Raw genomic sequence first — 20,948 nt, 5'->3', positions numbered from 1 at the left:
TCGGGCTGTGCCCGACCGGGCTCCGTGGCAAACCCGGCCACCAGGCGCTCGCCATCGAGCCCTCCGTCTGGGCCTGGCTCCAGACGGGGGCCCCGGGCTTCCTCCGGGCCGGGTCACATCTCCTCTTTTACCGTTATTCATTGGAGTTTTTTGAACCATTCTTAGTCTGGCCCCTCACCTGAGACCACTCTGCCATGAGAGACCCTACCCGGAGCACAAGGCTCCAGACAACACAGCTCTCAGGTTCACAGGGACACGCAAACCTCTCCACCACGATAAGGTGACGGTTCCCGGAGAGGTCAAGTCTATTTTTCGGAAATGTAGGGGGATATATGAGTGGCCCCACGTCGAATGGTATGACCCAAGATACGTCAGACAGAGAAAGCGCGCAAATTCGACGGTACCACCTTGTCATTTGTTTACCCAGGTGCCATGGCAACACCATTGCTACCTCTCATTGGCTGAATCTTTGAGAACGTTGTAGACTCAATCGATAAAAGGTTGCGGGGAGACGAAGCTCTATTCGTTCCTATATTTTATTTACGTGACCATATTTTTGTTTTATGTTAAAAAAAAGAATCAAAGAACCAGTTCCTCTTGTTTTGGGGAACCAGTTCTTGTCTTTCACGTTCGAGATTCGTTCGTTGTGAACGAATCGGTCGCGACCGACTCATCAATTCTTGTAACAAATGTGTGATAGGTTACGCGAACGACCTCTTCTGGCCAAATATGTCTACCACCTGCAACCAGACTTCCTTTGAGGTGCAAATACATTCCTGAATGATAGCCTAGTCCCTACATACTTTTTGAATGTTTCAAATTACGGAAGTAAATAATCGTGTTCCCTCGTCTTTAAAGCCAACCAAAAAGGTCTTTAAATGTTACATATTTTCCTATCCAAACGTGTGAATCAGGGGATTAGAAGTACTCTAGTAATGGCCGATTCATTCTGCGCCAGTGTTGCCCAGCAGATGGCGGAGTGGACCAACACAACGTGTCGGAATAGCTGCTTTTCAGGGTTTGGTTGACAGACAGAAGGTGAACGCAGATTTGGTTTGGTTTGTTCATAAATTATCGATCTTTTTAATCCTAAACGAATAATTTAGATAATTTCTTGAATTCTCTTGAGTCATACAACATTATTCAAAATCAAAATAAGGAAATAAACTGCCTACATTTTCAGGATGTAGGCCCACAGAGCCTACATCCTGAAAATATCTTATGTAATGAAAAGTTTATCATATTCTTTCAGTAGAGCCTACCTAAAATGAATGAATAGCCTTGTAGTTTTTCATTTAATTGACATGAATATCAAATGTTATTGGTAGTAGCCTGCCCTTTTGTCGAACATTAAAATACTATTGAACATGAAACAGACTGAAACAAATGCATCGCGTGGATGACACTTTGTCTTGTATTGGGTGTATTGGGTATCTGCTACACGTGAACCTCCTAAGATGGCGCAATTTGATAGGTTGACTTTTTGTGTGTTCGCGTGTAGTATATGCGAAAACAATTAGGCTATTCACCTCAGGCTCCTTGAATGGTGGGAAATAGCCCCCTCGACCTTCGGTTTCGGGGGCTATTCCCCACTATTCACTTCGCTTTCGGCGAGTAATTGTTAAATATCCAATTTACTAAGCTCGTCCAACCCATGTTTGCCACTCCTTCTGCCGGCTGTGATATTTGACAGCAGGGGGCAGCATTTAGCTTGTAACTCATGCGTCGTCTACCATAGCTGTGGGGCAGTTAATGCAAGCCTTGGAGAAAAGGAGACGAGAAATTCGAAAATGAGTGGGAAAACGACATTCATTCAACGTTGCTTTAGATGATTGTGAAAACAAGGATTTCTATTAAGTTTTCAACTTGAGAACTCATTTCAGTATATTAAGTAATGTAAGCTTATCTGAAAAAAATGTGTGATAACAAAATGCCTATTTCTAGAGTACAATCCAATAATTATAACCTACTGTATGTGTATGCATGTGTATTGGATGTGTTTGGACATGTTAGGGATACAGACCGCAACCCTTGTAGCCTGCAATGTATTAGTTAGGATATTTGCATCACGACTAAGTATTTGGCCGTGATGCTCTATTTAATAACCAGCATAGCCTTATTTTGGAAGAAATAATGGTAAGTTAAGTTTCATTACCGTTATTTGCGTGTAATATATGCTAAGATAAAGGCGCGGTCTTGCCACCCTCCTCCTCATACGCGCACGCGCAGCCACACACGCACAATCTCACACACACACACACACACACACACACACACACACACACACACACACACACACACACACACACACACACACAAACACAGACGCACGCACGCACACACGCACGGACACAAACATGCCGTATATGGTCAATTGGAGATATTTCCGTACAGCATCCCTTTAAATCGCACGCAGCAGAGATCTGTGTGGATCATCACAGCGTGGAATAGATGCCTGCGCGAGTTTGCCTCTGTGGGTTTCCGCACGTCCCCTATTGGCCACCGACGTGATGTGGGCGGAACACGACACAGTGACTCAGCCGCTGAGTCACCGCACGACCTGCCCGTCAAACGGAGCGTCTGTCTCGCGCTCAGGGCTGAAACCATCCCGGTTGCTACGTGACTTCGCGTGGCTCCCAGTCTGTGACGCTGGGACCGTGCAACCGGGCCAGTGGCTGCTCGCTTTTGAGAGCAGATTTGACCATGTAGTTGCGGTGACTGTTTCGGCGTGAATCATTCCGAAGCCAGAATAGTGAGTTTATTTGACGTTTGCCTAACGACGTTTTGACTTGTTTCGTGTTGAGTTACTTTATCACCGTGCTGGACAGATCTACAATTGAAGGTAAGTTTTATTTATGACCAACTCTCAATATGATTGTGAGACGATTAAGGCTATATTGTTTCTTTGTTAACATTTGTTTGCTCTTCTCTTGTTTGTTTGTTTCTCTTGCTATATAGCGTCAATGGTACCTTCCGTATTAAAGTACTCCGATGTTTCACTTCAGAGCTAGTTCATGAGCTCGTGCCGCTGAAGGACTCGGCCTATGGCTCTGTGTTATTAGACCCCCCAAATTAAGTAACCGTTTGTGAACACAGCCCGGTGCTCTAAGTTTGGTCCCGCTGTTCTCCTGCTGTCTCTATTATGTAACCAAGTTCTTTATTGGAGTCGCACTAAAGTAAGCCTCACCTTGGAGCTGTGCGTGTGTGCGTGTGTGTGTGTGTGTGTGTGTGTGTGTGTGTGTGTGTGTGTGTGTGTGTGTGTGTGTGTGTGTGTGTGTGTGTGTGTGAGAGAGTGTGTGTGTTTATGTGCGCGCGTGCGAGCACAGTTGTCTGTTCTGAATCTGGTGTGCGTGTGTGTGTGTGTGCGCGCGCGCTGTTGTCTTTTCTGATTCTGGTGTGTGATTCTGTTTGTGTGTGTGTGTGTGTGTGTGTGTGTGTGTGTGTGTGTGTGTGTGTGTGTGTGTGTGTGTGTGTGTGTGTGTGTGTGCAGAGCAATATGTATGATGAGATGGAAAGTGCTAAGGAGTTAATGATAGGGAGATATTTCAATAATTATTCCAAAACATATGTTCTGCATTAATTATCGCTATGGTTACAGTTGGGTTTGAATTGACTTGTATCCTCCTGGCCTGGAAGAATGAACCAGGGGGGATGATATAGGGCATACTTCGAGTGGCTGTTGCCGTCTGAGGTTTGTTAATGAGGGATTATGAGAGCGCCAAGGCTTTTCATTTAGCAGGTAATCCAGATTACGGTGTCGTGGTTCTTCTCCGTGTTCCTAGACGAAGTGGCTGTACATGGGGCCGAGCCAGCGTCCATCACTGTATGTGATTTATAAATTAGAACACATTAACATGTCTGTTCAGTAATCTCAGTATCATATCCTGATGTTATACACCACTGTCCAAGCTGTGCTCCAACGTAACAACTGTTCTCTTGTGTGTTTTTGTGTGTGCATATCTGTGTGTGTGTGTGTGTGTGTGTGTGTGTGTGTGTGACCAGTAACTGTCCATTCCTAACAACGGTGGGTATTAGGATAGGAACAGTAGTGGTTTGGGATAGGTTCATCTGGTGGTTCAGGTCTATAGACTCCCATAATGATCGTTCTGGGTTCATACCAACTGCCTGCAGTACACCTGTAGGCATCCTTGAGCGACGTGCCTGGTCACCAATGAAATATGCTCAATAAAAAGACTAGTGATAAGGATATAAGTATTATTTATATATTTCAGGCCAACAGTGCTTTAGAGGAGTTTTTTTGTTGTGATATAATTGAAACACATTAATGATAAAGAATTTGGTTGTGCATGAGTCATACTCTTTTTTGTCACACGTCATGTGCTTGTATGTAGGCGTGGGGGGGAATTTACTCATATCTTCTATGATTCTGAATTGATTTACGTCTTCCAAAAATTGTTGTATTTAATCTTTTTCTTTTTTAATAATTATTATTTCCCCCTTATCCTAGGTTTGCCTTTGTTTGTTTCAATACTGCAAACAGTTGATTAATTCTTTTAAATATACAAACTACATAATCTTATATACACTGTACTCCAAAATGTTCAACCTTGCCTTTCTTAGCGCACCAAAGTCAATCAAGAAGTGATATTAAAGCAGGAATGGTTTGAGTGGAGAAATTGAATCTAATCATGAATCTTATCATGAGACACTGAAAGATTCAAACCCCTATCTATTTTTGTGTTTTTCTCTCAGTTTCTTTAGACAGGGACTGGCCCTTCCTCCTTCAGTCATTACCCTTCTTTATCATTACTCTGACAGGAAGCACCTTTCTTCACGACTTTCCTTCTTTCTACTCAGTCCCTCCCCTTCTCCCTCAATGGCTCTCCTTCTGTGCTGCTTCTTTTTCGGTTTATTTATGTGTGTGTTTGTGTTTGTGTGCATGTGTGTGAGTGTGTGTGTGTGTGTGTGTGTGTGTGTGTGTGCGTGTGTCTATCTGTGTGAAGTGAACAACTTAAATCACATCATGAACAAATAGTTTCTCAGCCCTTGCTGTGTTGTGGTGGACTTCAAGGAGCTACATTTCATGCAGTTCAGTGTTCAGATTAGATGAGGGACTTGTTTGTTGTTATGCATTTATTAAGCATACTTCTCGCCAAAACTTTGACAAGAAGTATGAATGTAAAAGTTCATACAACCGAGTTTACCGTAAGTTTGTTTTCTCTGCAGCATGTTTACTTTTTTGGGGTTGAGTGATACTATCTGTTTTTGACCAGACAGGTAAAAAATGGAAGCATAGGAGAGGGAGAAAAATGCTTTAATCATTCACAATCATGCAAAACAATAAAGTGTATTTATCATGCAACAAACTGGACTTGGAAAGCTGTTTTCTGTCAGGAATAGTTGACCCAATATATTTCAAGGTTAAATAAGAGGCTGTTATTGTGATGGCTCATAGTGAGTTGATCAAAGCCTGTTCTGGTCACTTGTTGATTTGCTGTGTATAAGTATGTAGACACACATACTTATGCACTGAACACACATGCCCATGTAGACCCAATCACATAAAGGAATTAAAACACACACACACACACACACACACACACACACACACACACACACACACACACACACACACACACACACACACACACACACACACACACACACACACACACACACACACACACACACACACACACACAGATGCACAAGCAGGAGGATCAGATGACAGAAAAGCATCATTTGCAAAGCAGGTCGCTCAACAGTGGCGAAGAGAACACAAGTATTAATAATGGATAGATCCACCTTCACAGACACACACTAGAGAGAGAGAGAGAGAGAGAGAGAGAGAGAGAGAGAGAGAGAGAGAGAGAGAGAGAGAGAGAGAGAGAGAGAGAGAGAGAGAGAGAGAGAGAGAGAGAGAGAGACAGAGAGACAGAGAGACAGAGAGACAGACAGACAGACAGACAGACAGACAGACAGACAGACAGATAGACCATGGATCTAGACAATATGTCCTCACTATGTTAAAGCATAATGGCTCCATCAACACACTACTTAATGCAGGGGAAGGTTTATATCTTCGTCATGTTACAGCAGGAGACAGGCAGCATGCACACCTTCTGGTACGGCTACAGGGGTTTCTTGGATTCCCATTGCTGAATGAGTATTTACTGCTATTTAGTCACTTTAATAGAGTCTACTAGGTTGCTTGGGATAAAAGCATCTACTTAGTACACACTTTTGATAGCATTCATTATCAGGGAGGATTAAGACAAGGATGGCGTTGGGACATTCAGGAATAGACCCAGTACCCCTTCACTGTGAGATGGGGAACATCCAAGCCAGTGCACCATCCTGTGTTAGGCTATTGTAAGGTGAGACAGTGTGGTGGTGGTGGATTATAAAGAGCTCAAATGGCATATATTTGGTATGGTGTTCACGTGTGACCCAGCGTCACTCTGAGAGCCCGTAGCTGTACCAACGCTGTACAGGACTCCGGCGGAGGGGAAGTGGCCTATCGATGGGGGCGGTGTAGGGCTCGCTTTCCTCCACCTATTCTAAGAATGAAGAAGGAAGGTGGCTATCGGATGGGCGGTATGCACGTAATGCGTGTGTGTCGACGGTTTGATTTGTGGCCCTTTTATTGAGCTCTTGGCTGTCTTTTTGTACTGCAGATTGTTCTGCTCAATTATTCATGGCGGTGGAGAGGAAACACATCCCTCTGGCAGACCCGGCGCACGCCGAGCCGGGGAGGGCGACCGTTGTATCCCATGGCGCTGCGTGCGTGCACATGCGTTTTACTCACGTAGGTCCTACAGTCGTACTTTTGTAAGGCTCATGTACCACTGTTTGTTTTGTTTAACAAACCACCTTCCAGTAGGAGGCTTAGGAGAACATATGGAAATATGACTGGAATTGCTAATGATACTCCTATCGTGGCAGATTTCCTCCAAAGACTCACTGAAAAACATGTCCTGCTGTGGTGGTTTTAAATGTCAATTTCTCTGCAATCATTCAAAATGGAATATTAGTATTTTATGCAAATGTATAATACATGAGTATTGTATTATTTTTGTAAATTGTTCATACATCGTATACGTCAGCTAAAAATCTTTCCTTGTCATTATTGTTATAGCCCAAATAGACATCACATTATTCAACAATCCTGTGTTGTATTGTTGTGTTGTTGTGATTGCTAGCATTGGCGGTAACATTTTAGAGGTTTTGATAAGCACACATACAAACACAATCATACCTCATTACCACATTTGTTTGCAAATAACCAACAACTAGCACGCTGAACCCTTCCTGGCATGCTAGCATACCTGCCTGCAGGTGTGGTTGGAAGACACTAGGTCTGAATGAGTTGAACCAGAGGCATCTGAGTTGTTCTTGACTGGACCAGGCTGGGCAAGCCCTGGAGATCAGTGTCACCGATGGAGACCACCTGTTATTTGTACCTGATAGTTTGTCTTTCTTTTTACTGGTGTATTTCGCCTCTGGTCCATCGGAAGCCCTGTTGTCCTACTTAGCACATGTTGCTTTATTCTAGACTTTCTCCCTGGTTTTGTTTGTCTGGGTGGGTTGGGTCCAAAGCCGCTCAGAGTAAACAAATCTTTAAGCTTTCAGTTTGGGTTTGGCTCAGCGTTCCCTCGCCCAAAGGGACGAAGTTCAGCTAAGTATTGAGTTGTCTGTGTGTCGCCTTGAATCCTGTATTCTACTGTTATCTCCATTTGATATGTTATCTACTCCCTACTGATTTAACCTATTCCTTTATTTTTATTTTCTGTGGCAAAAATACAGAACCCTTTAACTTTCCAAGCCTCAATCTTTCTTCTCTCTTCGTTTCTATCTAACTTAAATCCTTAAATCCTGTATCCTCAAATTCTCTCTCTTTCTCTCTCTGCCCAGCTCTCATATTCCTTGGCTCTCTTCATTTTTTGTCTCAAAGCCAAACAATTATCCATGTATTGCTCAACTTGTAACAAGCTATCGAGGAGAGAGAAAGAGAGAAAGAGATTGAGAGATTGATAGGGAGGGAGCGAAAACATTAATCCATCAGAAAGTTCTGGCAGTCTAATTTCATTTGTTTTGACACGCAGCCTCGCTCTGGCTTCTGTTTTTGGAGAGCTTCTGTCAAGAGAGGGGCCAGCGAGGGGGACAGGGTAGGGAGCCACAGAAAGACACACACCAAGTGAGAGAGGGAGAGAACAGGAGAGGCAGAATGCAGATGGGACACAGGAAAGGTCATGGGTCAGCTTCAGCCAACCCCCCCCCCCCCCCCCCCCTCCCCACGCCACAACATCAGGAGCACGGACGTGCTGCGGAACGCCCATCCCCATCTGCTCCCTCTCGATTTGCATGTGCTCCTTTCTTCCATTCTCCCCCTGTCGCTCTGTCCCTCTCTCCTCCGCTCTCCCTCTCTGGGCTCTCTCTGTCCTTACTTGTGTTTTCTAACTCTGCCCCCATCCACCACTGGTAGCGGTCACTTCACCGTTTCCTTCTTCTTTATTTTGTAGTGTTTTTTCCTTCCCTTACAAAGGTTAACCAAACCCAAAAGTTAGTGTGTGAGTGTGGGGTAAGACCAGCCTTGAGGGAAAGACCTGGATGATGTGCTGATTAGCGCGCATGTCAAGGTGAACAACCCCCCACCCCCCCTTCCGTATTGGTAACAGACCATCTTCCTATGGCGTTGAACAACCCAAGGGGAAAGAACAAATATCAACAACAGGAGGCAGGGGAGGCTGTGGGTTCTCACGCTGAGCTGATGTGAGGCGTGCACGCAGGTCGCACGTGCGCACCTCGGAGGAGCCACAGAGCACAATTAGGGCAGTGATTCGGCCACTTTCTGCTGACTTCTGTTTTGGACGGACACACACGTTTGTCTGTTATTCTCAAATATGAGACATACACGTGCGTGTGCGTGTGTGCATGTTCGCTTTTTTCTACGCGGCCTGCCAAGTGGTGAGTGGACAAAGAACTGGGTGTTTGTCTGGAAGATTGTGCAGGGGTGGGGGGGGGTTGTGTAGGTGGGGGGGTGACTGAACAGAGGGGAGGCTGGGGAGGCCGGGGGGGGCTGCCGTCTGGCAGACGGGCTTGCGGGATGGAAGTTTTAGTGGGGCACAGGAATTAAACAAGTACATGTTTGTGCATATGTATGCCCATGCACATATGCCTGTGTGTGTGTGTGTTAACCTGTCCATGCCTACCTTGTTACTTTTAATTTTGTATGTGTGTGTCTGTGAGAGAGAGTCTGAGCGTCTGAACACATGTGTGCGCCTATGCCTGCATGTGTTCTTTTGTTTGGTTCGCCGTTGCCGGGGCGATGGAGGGAGGCCGTGGCACTGAGACCAGCTGCGATGGATGAAGCCATTCACTGCACCCGCCAACCCCACCCCCCACACCCCCGCACCGCCCACACCACCACCACCAAGCATGCTCCATATCACAGCAGGAAGAGAGAGGGGGAGGAAGAGAAGCAAAGAGGGAGCGAGGTGGTGAGAGAGAGAGAGAGAGAGAGAGAGAGAGAGAGAGAGAGAGAGAGAGAGAGATACTAGAAGTACGGTTAGACATGAAGGGTAGGGAACAAGCACATACGGTCTAGGGTGGTATATAGGCAGACATATAGGGAGAGGAGTAGGGGGAGATACTTGCATCTCGATGCGGAGGGGAAAAGGCGGAGAGACACAGAACGCCAGAGAGAGAGAGAGAGAGCGGGAGAGCGGGGAAAGGGAGGAGGCAGTGGGGAGAGACAGAAGGACTGGGTGAAAATAGAGTGAGTGGGGGGAGTTGGGAGTGCTGTCTTTTTGTCTGTATGTCTGTCTTGACGGTCAGCCTGTATGTATAGGGATTTAGTAGCCTCTGGGAGAAAAGAGGAAAGTAATGTGTGTGTGCGTGTGTGTGTGTTGGTGTGTAGTGATAGTGCGGCAGAAGAGCAGCTGAGTCAGGTGATTCCAAGCTTCCGTGTGGGAGTCGCCCCACTCCGGGGTCCAGGAGTTACCGGCTAGAGTAAAGTAACCAGATTACAAATGAAGAAGCTCGTACATCGTAGACCATCCCGAGGGGAAGAATCGCATGCCATCCCAATAACCTCAATCTATTACGTATTGTCAAAGCACAACATTACTGGACCAACGTTAGGAAGAACGCATGGATAATTTGATTAAAAAACTGATATAAAATTGGTAACTTTACCGTTTCTCAGCAAGTGGTAGCAAACCCTGGTGAGAAGTGAGAACATCGGGTACTGCGTTCTGTTTCTAGACGGACCCGCAGAACGTTTGGAGGTAGAACGTTTGACATTTAGGATGTAGTCAGATAAGATCAAACTAGACCATAGAAGCCTCAGGTCAAAACAGAACATGTGGAATGATTGGTTTAGTTAGGTGATATCAGACCTTTTGTCAAAGAGCAGGGCATGATTAAAATAAACAAGAGCTTGGTTAATTTGATTTAACCTGTTAAACCTCAAGCTTTCGATGCTCGTTCAGACTTCATCCCAAGTTCTTGGGCAGTTTCAGTTTTTTCAGCTAGCCAACTTGAACTGGGGCTTACTTTGTTTACAATGTATTGCGACTGATTGTGGGAATTCTTTTCTCCGGCGGCGTTCCCTTTTGTGTAGCAGGGCATGTCCGTGGTACACACACACAGAGGTGTCTTGTGTCCGATCCAACGCTTGATTATTAGTGAGTGGTGCATGTGGAATGTGTCCTGCTCACCAGTTCACTATGGCCCTGTCTGCTACTGGAGCGAGGGAGAGGGGAACAGGAAATACAGAGAGAGAGGAAGAAGGTAGGAGAAGGGGTGACGGTAAAGACCGCTGACAGCCGTTAGTAAAAAAACAAAACAGGAAGTACTGAGAAACAGACGTAGGACCCTGAGAGAACGAAAGACTGAGGAATATAAAATAATTTGAATCAAATTTTTGTTTTTACTTTACATACTTCCTGTAATATGGATAGAAGCTTTGATTCTTCTCAGCCTTACATGGCTGACTAAATATACGCAGCTTCAATTTTAGATAAATGAAAAGGAACAAGGAAAGGAAAAGCTGCGATTGAAGGCAAGTAACCTCACAATTCACCAAACAGGAATACAGGGTGAAGGGGCCGAACAAAAGAGATAGAAAGGGAGAGAACTGTTTCCTGTAAGTCATGTGACCCTGTAGGCGTCAGACAGTTATGAGTAAACACATGCCTCTCTCTCTCTACCTCCCTCCCTGTGTTTTGTGTGTGTGTGTCTCTCTCTCTTGCCCTGTGTGTCAGTCACAGCCATGACTTATTTGCCTTACAAAGTCTGCAGGAATCATGGTAGACATGGAGAGCCCCATGTCTCCTATCACCTGCTCTATGCTTGGGGAAATACCACTGGGCACTCACACCATTTTGGACTCATTATTAGCTGCTTTCAGTTGAAAAGCTTTAAGGTGACACATGGCGTGCATCCTTGACACAAATAAAGGAAGTGGACCAGGGCAGAAGGGGACTTGAACCCCTATAAATCATAACATTGAAACATGGGCACGAGTTATCTCCTCTTTTGAGTTTGATATGACTCCTTACAGAGTTCACATAGCTTACACACCTCAACCTTATATCATGGGCTTTGCGATAAACCCAGGTAGCAGGTTATTGTGCCTCCTAAGTGTATTGCGGCTACAGCACTTGGCAGGGCAGCTGTGGTTACTTTGTTCATTTTGACTCTAAAGGGTATCAACAAGGGTACCCAGCCTCAGAGGGTTTAACCAGTTAACTCTGAAATGTGTTTTTTTCCATAAAGCAGAAGTCATTTAGATGTAGTTTGTGAAATAATTATGGGAAAGCATAATGTCTTTTGGCGAAAAAGCATAAATACAGTAAGTATTTTAAGACGTACTGTGGTGAGCTGTATTACGGCGGTATTTGCCAAACAGTAGCTTTAAGTTACTCTGTGTCAGTGAAACAACAAGAAAGAGGAGTGGCACCAAGCGGATGGAAAGCACACTGCAACACGCTGCTCTCTGTCAACACTGTGTGTGTGTGTGTGTGTGTGTGTGTGTGTGTGTGTGTGTGTGTGTGTGTGTGTGTGTGTGTGTGTGTGTGTGTGTGTGTGTGTGTGTGTGTGTGTGTGTGTGTGTGTGTGTGTGTGTGTGTGTGAAAGAGTGAGTGAGTTAGTGAATGGAGGAGGGAATCTGAAGAGAAAAATGTACACAACATAGACAGAGGAGAGGAGAGAGGTAGGGAGAAATGAAAAATAACAAAATGAGAAGAAGGTCAACCAAGAAAGGTAGTGAGAGACAGTTTTTCAAGGGGTTGCTCTCTGTCAACATGACAATACTAGCTTTTGCATTCGCAAAGACTCAACAGTTTGCAGTGAGAGAGAGAGAGTTCAGTTTAATGGCTATATACTTTATGAAATAAGTGTTGTTATGAGTTCAGGTAATAAAGCCATATAGCAATAAGATAATGCAGGTGTAGCTCATAGGTTCTGTTATGGCATATATATGAATGTCTTGATTTCATTATGTCTGTGAACATGCTTACAATGTTACAACCTGAAAATATGTCAGTAATCTATGTCATTTTGTGACTGTTACTAAAATAATATGTAATTTAAAAAAAAAAGTGTTAAATCCTATTTATTTGCCAATCCATGACAACCAGTTTGTAAACGTTGTAAACTCTAGTCCGAAATCCAGTCCCGTTCTTTTCGTGACGTCGGAGTGAATTTTCTGAGGCACATGCAGACGAAGGTAAGCTGAGGCTGAGAGGTTACGCTATCCAATGGTGTGTCTGGATGTTCTATACAGGGACCAGTGGCTGGCTATGTCCGAGAAAGGATTAAGCATGGAAGTTTCTGTGACATTTATGGGACAGTATTAAGCAACCTTAGGGATAACATGTCCCCCTGCATTCCTCAAACTCTCAGCCCCAAAAGCATCTTTCAAATCTCAGTGTTTTAATTTGAGATGACACAGGGGGTTAACTTACTCAAAAGTGTGATGTGTTTTCCTGCACCGACTTCTCTGAATTCCAACTAATCTAGTCATGATTTTCCTGACAGAGGAGAGTAAGGAGTGGCTGAGTTTTATTCACGCGATTACAAAATTAATTTGTAGTCGTTCAGATACATAGGTCAGAGAATTAATTTCCCAACCCTCAAGGCCTCAGGTGATGAGATGTACTTCATGTGTGCAATATGGAGAAAAAGTTAACAACTAGATACATCAAGTGAGAATCCAGCAAACAAGCTGCCAGTTCTCGATATCTGTACATCCATCAAACTCAGAATAGATCTGTATGGGGGACATTCTGTGCTGGAAAAATGTTTACATATTCAATATATAAAATATGATATCATGTTACAACTGGTGCTGATCTTTCTCGGATTGCTTTACGGGTGACGGTAAAATATGACAAATTATCAAGGTGTACCAATTTCTGTTTTTTTTACAAACCTCCAAAGCCTGTGCCAACATGAGGCAGAACCAGTTTTCTTTAATATTCTATTATATCCATCCCTCTCTCCCTTAAGCACTGACGCACGTAAGCAAGTATCCAGATGGGTCTTTATAGCTGCACGGATCGGTGGTGGTGATTACGTTACTATGCTGTGACAGTGAGTAGACCGGGAACATGATGCAGATGATGGAGTAGGCCGGGCTCCAGAATCTGGACAGAACCGGGACTCATGCAGTAACAATGACAAGGCCCCGTGCAGTGGTAACATTCACACACATACACACACGCACGCCCACACACAGGAACGCAGGCACGCACTCACAAACACAAATGACAGACACAACAGGGAGAGAGCATGCAATGCAGGGAGAACAGAAGGTGGCGATTCTAAGATGGATGGAGAAAAGCCCGGCCGATGGTCATTTTGAGGAGAGAGACAGGGTTAGATCTCTATATCCCCCCGTCTCGGGGAAGATAGGCAGAGAGAGACCAGGGAGTGGCAGAGGTGGGGGTGTTGCTGCTGTGACCCTGTCCTCACTACTCACTCACTGAACCATTTCCTGTTTTTGACCTGAAATCTTTATATAGAGACAGTCACCGGCCGTGCTATGCTAGGCTTCGATCTGCTGCTGCTGTTGCTGTCTACCCTCTGAGAGTGCAGACAGCAACAACAGAGCCCCAGGAATGAGTCAACACCGGTGAGTCCCGGCAGAGCATGGGGAGCCAGCATGGCTCCGAATGGGCAGGGTGTCAGGGAACAAGAAAACACACTTTCTCTCCATCTCTCTCTCCCTCGGCCGCGTCACATGACAACATGTGCTTGGGCTTGACCAAGTATTGCAATTCAGTTCCAATGCAATTTCAATTGAATTGACCTCGTCAACGTGTTGAGGGTCCTCACACACTCACAAGTGCCGTGTTGCAAGACGCCGCAGAACGTCCCCGAAAAAATCAAAACAAAAAATTCTGACGAAAAAATTAAAACTGTTGCCACAGACTACGACGTAGATACTTCAAACACTGCTCAAAATCGTAAGTGTCCCCGCAACTCCATGCACTTCCTGTCTGCATTAGCCATGCATGACCTCACCGCTACTTCTCTATTCCGTTTAAATTAATCTTTAAATTCTTGAATCTATGCCCTCCATTGTTGTTGTTTGGGTTTTTCGTTGGGTGACTAAAGGAAATAGTGGTGCATTGCTGGAAGCATCGTGTGCTTCCGATTTCCATAGTTATTGCTTCTGTTTATCACCTTTATAAGGGATGGTTACATGTCACAGATTTACACACACACACACACACACACACACACACACACACACACACACACACACACACACACACACACACACACACACACACACACACACACACACACACACACACACACACACACACACAAGTTAAGTTTTTTCTGGTCTTCTGCTAAATCATTCTCTGATGAGAGGACCATAATGAATTTGGGTATTTAAACATCACTCTGATCCACCTAATTCAGTAGGCTATATTGATTACGACAATTACCTTGTTGGTTTGAGTCCATTCAATGCACCGATACAGAAACTACATAACAGTTATCAGGACAGCACCATTTCTGGTGATGAGCAGGTTATTGCACATTACATTTCAAATGGTCCTGTGAGATGACTTGCCACCAATTTAATCAAATCAAAAACGTCATATCATTAAAAAATCATAAAATGTCTGATTCTGTTTACCTAAAACTGCTGACTTTTAATCAAGGTAGGTAGTAGGTCTACACTGCAATTATTTTTGGCTATATGTTCAAAGCTAAAAAAAAATCAGATGTAGTGCAGGCATTGGCATAGTCCACGCATTCCGTGTGACTCGAACCTTATTTATTTTTTGAGCAACAGGGTTAATGACTCTCTTCATAGTTGGTGTCGCTCAGCAGAGAGCTGTATGAAGACGTGCACCTCCCTACTAGCAATAAGATGTTACCTCCTTGCCTCCGTATGAACGCTTTTACATACTGGGCCGCGAGCATTGCGCGCCACCGTTTGCCCCGTCCACGTGCAAACGCGACAGTGTGGGGGGTGGGTCCAACACAGCCCTCGCTCCCTTCTCTTCAGCGTCATTCGCCGGGGCGGGGCATTTGTGCGGGGGCCATTGGTAGCTCGGTTTCAGCCTTTTACGTATCACTAGTGGCCCGTACTTCCATCTCCCGTCCGCGCCATTGTGTGACATCGAGACTGTCGAACCGAAGACCGCCGTACGGGTTTCTCCTGGAGAGTACTCGGCTTGTTTTCAACATTATAGACGGGGCTCTTTATGATATCCTGATGTTTCGATTTTCCACTCCGGTGCCTTTTGATGTGGTAAGAAACACTTCATATTTACCTGAGTTAGGAGACGAAAGGAATGCACTGTGAGTAGGCGACATGTATTTAGCCATATCGAAAGAATTCAGTAAGGCTTTATCTCAATTGAACGGCTTGTTGTTTATTTCAGCATTACTTTATCCAATCCGTATGGTCAAAAAGTTTTAATTTCGTACGAGCAGACAACGATCGTAATTGTTCTTCCTCTAGTGACCTCTCTAAACGTTATTACTCATTTCTAACACCGATCGACGGTAACTTATTTCACGGGCTATACCCGTCGCACATAGCACACTACGTCCCACAGAGCACCTCACTGGGGATCTTGTTGTGGAACCTCAACTTTGTTTCCATTGTTTTACCTCGCACAGTGAGTTATGGCTACTTCTTATTCCCCCGTTATGGCGAACGGAGATCTGCCATTTAAACAGCGCTGCTGATGTTTCGTAACGCGTCCTCCCCGCCGCACGCGCAGCTGGTCCAACGGGCGATACCTCCGTACTACGTCTGCGTTAATGTCGGTTAACATACTACGTCTGCGTTCATGTCGGTTAACGTACTACGTCTGCGTTCATGCCGTTTAACGCAATTCCCGAATGGCGTTCACCGAAAGACAGTACAAGACGTTGCCAAGCCACGACAGTTCGTTTCAATTTCACTTCGACGGTACGGTTACTAGTGTCATACGAGCCATTTCGATCGCTTGTTTCCACATAAAACTAAACCTATTCGTTTACATAGCGAGTAACTTTGAATTAGATTTCTGTTCCTAACGTGATCGACCTGTTTGGAGGAGACGTGGTTAAAACTCAAGTTACTAAGTTACTACGGAAATATAGTGCTGTAATTACGTGGATATGAGGGTTGGCTATTAGTCACAGATTCCTGTTTTATTGGAATGTCATGAAGGGTTGGTAGATAACAACTGTCCAACTTATGAAACACGACATACTATCTTTATCATTTATTGATTATTAAATTAATAGTTTGGTGAGAAAAGACCACAGACAAACTAATAATTCTGCATTTATTTTATTTTATTACAAATTAAACCAAGTGTCAAGGCTGTGTGAGTAGCACTGGCCCAAGTAAACAAGCTTTTGAGGAAGGAAATGCATCTACTTTATCATACCAGTTTACAAAAAGGCCCCGAGCGGGTAATGGACAAAATTAAATCAAACTTTGACCCTCAACGCCATGTGCAAAGGTGACCACTTTCAAACAAGGGGAGGGGCTTCCACATACATACAAACATGCAACAACTATTTTCTTGGAATGCTCCATTTTTTTCTCCCAGTTTTGTTATGAATGTTAGCCATACAGACACTGATGGCAACATTGCCTTATCTGTGCCTGCTTGTACTCAAGGCCCTCTCAAACAGTGTCGACTTTAACCCCACCCACCATACTAGCAAGACAGCCGCACCACTGTACTCACTGTAAGATTCGGACCGGCTCTTTGAAATTTCCATGGGCTGCGGGTTCTGTCTTGTTTCCTGGCTTCCTAATGAGATTTTTGTTTTTCTTTTGCCCCATGTACGGCAAGTACTCTACATATTGGTAATTTGAAGAACGGCTGGGATAGTCTATGGCAGATACTAGGTCCTCCAACCAGCCATAGCATAGGGCACATACAGGGCTTGCAGGATTGTTCCACTAAAAGGGCTCCCTGATTCAATGTTGCAGCCGACCTGCAGCCAGTTGCACCCCTGGTTGGGGTACCGGAGATGGCGATCCGTAATTGGCACTTGGTGATTGGGCTGTAGTCATTGTTTAAACATAGCTATAAAGGAAGCCGAACAAATACTCCCCCACCAACTGTTGACTGTGTGTCCCCATTTGGCTGTGTGTCCCTATTGCAGCACATTTCTAGGGGGCTAAGTCTGTGTCCTACAGTATACGTACTCCCCCAAACAGAGAGCTGTTTGCGTTACAAGTGCCATTACATTACTCTAAACTAGGGTGAATGTCCTTAATACTGGGGGCTGGGGTGTTGTTTTGAATATCCAGGCGTATTGTTATGTAAGGGATTGCATTGCCTCGCTCCTCAGCGTTCTACGTCTGTTGGCCAGCTGAGCTCAACCCTGTCATGTGAGTGCTACGGTTAAGAACCAATGGGCAACTTGAGTAAAACACACAGACTCACAGGGGGAGGTTCACACATGGAGCTTGTTTCCAGTCACATGATTAAGTTGCGGGTTTTTTTTCTCTACTTACTGTCCATTTTATACCAGTGGTTGGCCATCCTGCAGGGGTAGCGGTAATCAACAATACAACTGTCAAGTTGACAAAGACACAGAAAACAGAGCTAAGAGCGAGCAACCACCTGTAGCAAAAACACAACAACAGTAGTCCCTAGGAGACTTAACAGCAAGAAATCTTGCTCTGCTAGTTTCCAGTGCTACAGCGCAGAAGGCTTGGCCTCGGTTGGGCCTAATAAGACTGCTAACTCAGTAAGCACATTGATTAAGCATATTGATATACACATTACAACTTTGTTGCAGACATAATGACAATATACTAATTGCAAAATATATTTTTCATGAATGGAGTAATATTGAGGAAATGTGGGAGTCCCTAGTTCATCTGACACACCGTTGTGCAGCTATTCCCCCTGTACTTCCTGGTTTTCAGTCTCAGTGTGAAGTGCGGTTGAGCTAGCACGGAGCCAACATGGCCGTGATCTTATGGGGAACCACTGTTTGAACGACACATGATTTGCCTATTGGATGCCTCTGCCTTTTTTATTGTGGCCATGATGCAAAAATGGCTGCAGATACATTTAAATGATACAGTTACTGTGGCAGTGCTACACTTAAGGGCAATATGCAGACACATTTGTGTAGATGTAGATTTTGTCATAATCATGACAATAACGATAATGATAAATGGTGCGGTTTGGATGCAGTTCTTTTCTGTGGCTTTGGTGTGAATGTGATTTCATTGCATTTATTCTGTCTGTTTTACTCAATCTTATTCGGTTAATGCAGACTAGATAATCAATTTTATCTCATTGTCAATAGTTGTGGCAGTAATAGCACTGCAGTAGTAGTAGTAATATAAGTGGTGGCTGTGTGTTTACGTCTGGCTTACTGTGTGTTGTGCAACCGCTTTGGCCACATCGTCACTACCTTGCAATTGAACGCAATGAGACAAATTATAGAAATTAAATGAAAACCACAAGTCCATCTAACTGCCAACCCTCACTATGTCTCTCTCTCTCTCTCTCTCTCTCTCTCTCTCTCTCTCTCTCTCTCTCTCTCTCTCTCTCTCTCTCTCTCTCTCTCTCTCTCTCTCTCTCTCTCTCTCTCTCTCTCTCTCTCTCTCTCTCTCTCTCTCTCTCTCTCTCTCTCTCTCTCTCTCTCTCTCTCTCTCTCTCTCTCTCTCTCTCTCTCTCTCTCTCTCTCTCTCTCTCTCTCTCTCTTTCTGTTCCTGCATCCGAAACATCTCTGACTTGTTCCTGTAAGTTAGGCTTTAAAATATTCTCTTGTCTTCACTGCTATCATGGCTTGCGGTGTTGTAATGTACTGAAGTCCTTTTGTCAGAACAAGCAGAATTAGCAGGAATGTGTGTTCTTGCTCCTCTAGTGTATGTGTGTATGGGGTACGTATGCATGTGTGCAAAGTAAGAACTCGAAAGGTGCACAGGGCTGTCTTTGTTTGCACGGCTGGGGAAGGAAGGCTGGGAGCATGTTCTCACGTGTGTGTGTGTGTGTGTGTGTGTGTGCGTGTACATCTCATTAGGTAGATACCTCAGTCTGTGCACAAGAACCTATCATGAGGAGCTCTACATATGCGTCAGTCATGCATATGCACCCGTGGTTCTGCCTACCTGCTGCAATACTGTACTTCTGTGTGGGTGTGGGTCTGGCTGCATAAAAGTGTGTGCGTCTGTCTGTCTGTCTGTGTGTGTGTGTGTGTGTGTGTGTGTGTGTGTGTGTGTGTGTGTGTGTGTGTGTGTGTGTGTGTGTGTGTGAGCATGCTAGCTGAGCGCCAGTAGCAGAGGCTGTTTGAGTGTGCTCATACTCTGTGTACCCTGAGGACCTGAAATAGCCCATTGCGGAATCGAGGGGGAGGGGTGAATGTGCAGCTAAGACATGGAAAGCAGCATATCTGGTTACAGGATCAGAATTTCCCTGCAGAATCCGACCAATAGCTGGTTGTCTAATCTCACACCGAACTACTGCTTACTGCAATGGAGCGAAGTACAATGGACCCAAGTAAAGAATTACAACTGGACCGACCCTGTTGGCAAACCTCTGCACAGTCCAATGCACTGAAGCCGTGTGGAGTATGGAATGGGTCATCAAGGCAGACTTCTCTCACTGACGTCATGGTGAACCGTCGATCCAAAAACGATCTGTGATAACTGTATCCCATGCTCAAGACCAACACAGTAGTCTCAAGTTTAAGCCTGTTTGTTTGCTCTGGTATTAAGACTTGGTGGCAGCTAGAACTTGAACGCTGATCTGCTAATGACTTCTAGCAATGCTATATGTAATACTTTTTAGTCAAGTCAATATGTATATTCAAGTCATTAAATGAAAAGCCCAACTTGAAGAATAGACTAAAGAATTGTCCAAAGCCCAGAGGTTTGCTGTTCAACCATCTCCTGTTGTATATATACAGTATATATACCTCAGGACTGCCTGCAGTGTATGGAAACTATTAGGGCTGCCAATCCTCCCCTCAAATCGTATTCGAATTTCTAATGCTTCTTATGTTGAAAATTCGAATAATATTCAAATGTTTTAATGTTTTATTTTTTTATTTTATTATATCATTATATACACCGATACCATCTTATTATTAGGCCTACGTCCCGCGTCCACTAGAGGGCACGTCAACCAAATCTGTTATGTAACATTTGCAACAAGTTTTACCAAATCAATACAAAACTTATATAAATAGGTAAGATATAACGCCAGAAATATTCAAGCAATGATGTTTAATGAAGAAGCTGATGTTCAATCATTCAAATACACACACACACTGCTATTTTAAGTCTCAAAAAGATAACTCTTCATGAAAAGACAAGCAGGCGATTTTCTTACAGCTCCACTATTAACACATGGAGTGTACTGCGTACTCCGAGTAATGCACTGAATGGAGGTGTGCGCTCATGTTGCTCGTAGTCGAGTGGTACTTTAACGACTTACAGCATAATTTGCAAATGACGGTTTCTCTGGATGTAATCTTCCCGT

At 44.4% G+C, this 20,948-nt stretch overlaps 1 protein-coding gene across 2 annotated transcripts in view; it reads left to right on the top strand.

The window, feature by feature from the left end:
* Nucleotides 1-2,595: 2,595 nt before the first annotated feature.
* The window catches only part of sertad2b (SERTA domain containing 2b), a 25,147-nt gene continuing 6,794 nt past the window's right edge, over nucleotides 2,596-20,948 (top strand). The window contains exon 1 of one of the 2 annotated variants that reach the window (XM_030379546.1): nucleotides 2,596-2,842. The gene's annotated coding sequence lies outside the window, so the exon portion shown is untranslated. Of the gene's footprint in view, nucleotides 2,843-15,518; nucleotides 15,743-20,948 lie in introns of those variants that run through there. The other variant, XM_030379545.1, reaches the window with a different exon arrangement.

The sequence above is a fragment of the Gadus morhua genome, chromosome 15, assembly GCF_902167405.1.
Source record: "Gadus morhua chromosome 15, gadMor3.0, whole genome shotgun sequence".
NCBI classification, from domain to species: domain Eukaryota; kingdom Metazoa; phylum Chordata; class Actinopteri; order Gadiformes; family Gadidae; genus Gadus; species Gadus morhua.
Note: the sequence above shows the minus strand (reverse complement) of the source record. Positions and strands in the feature narration are given on the sequence as shown.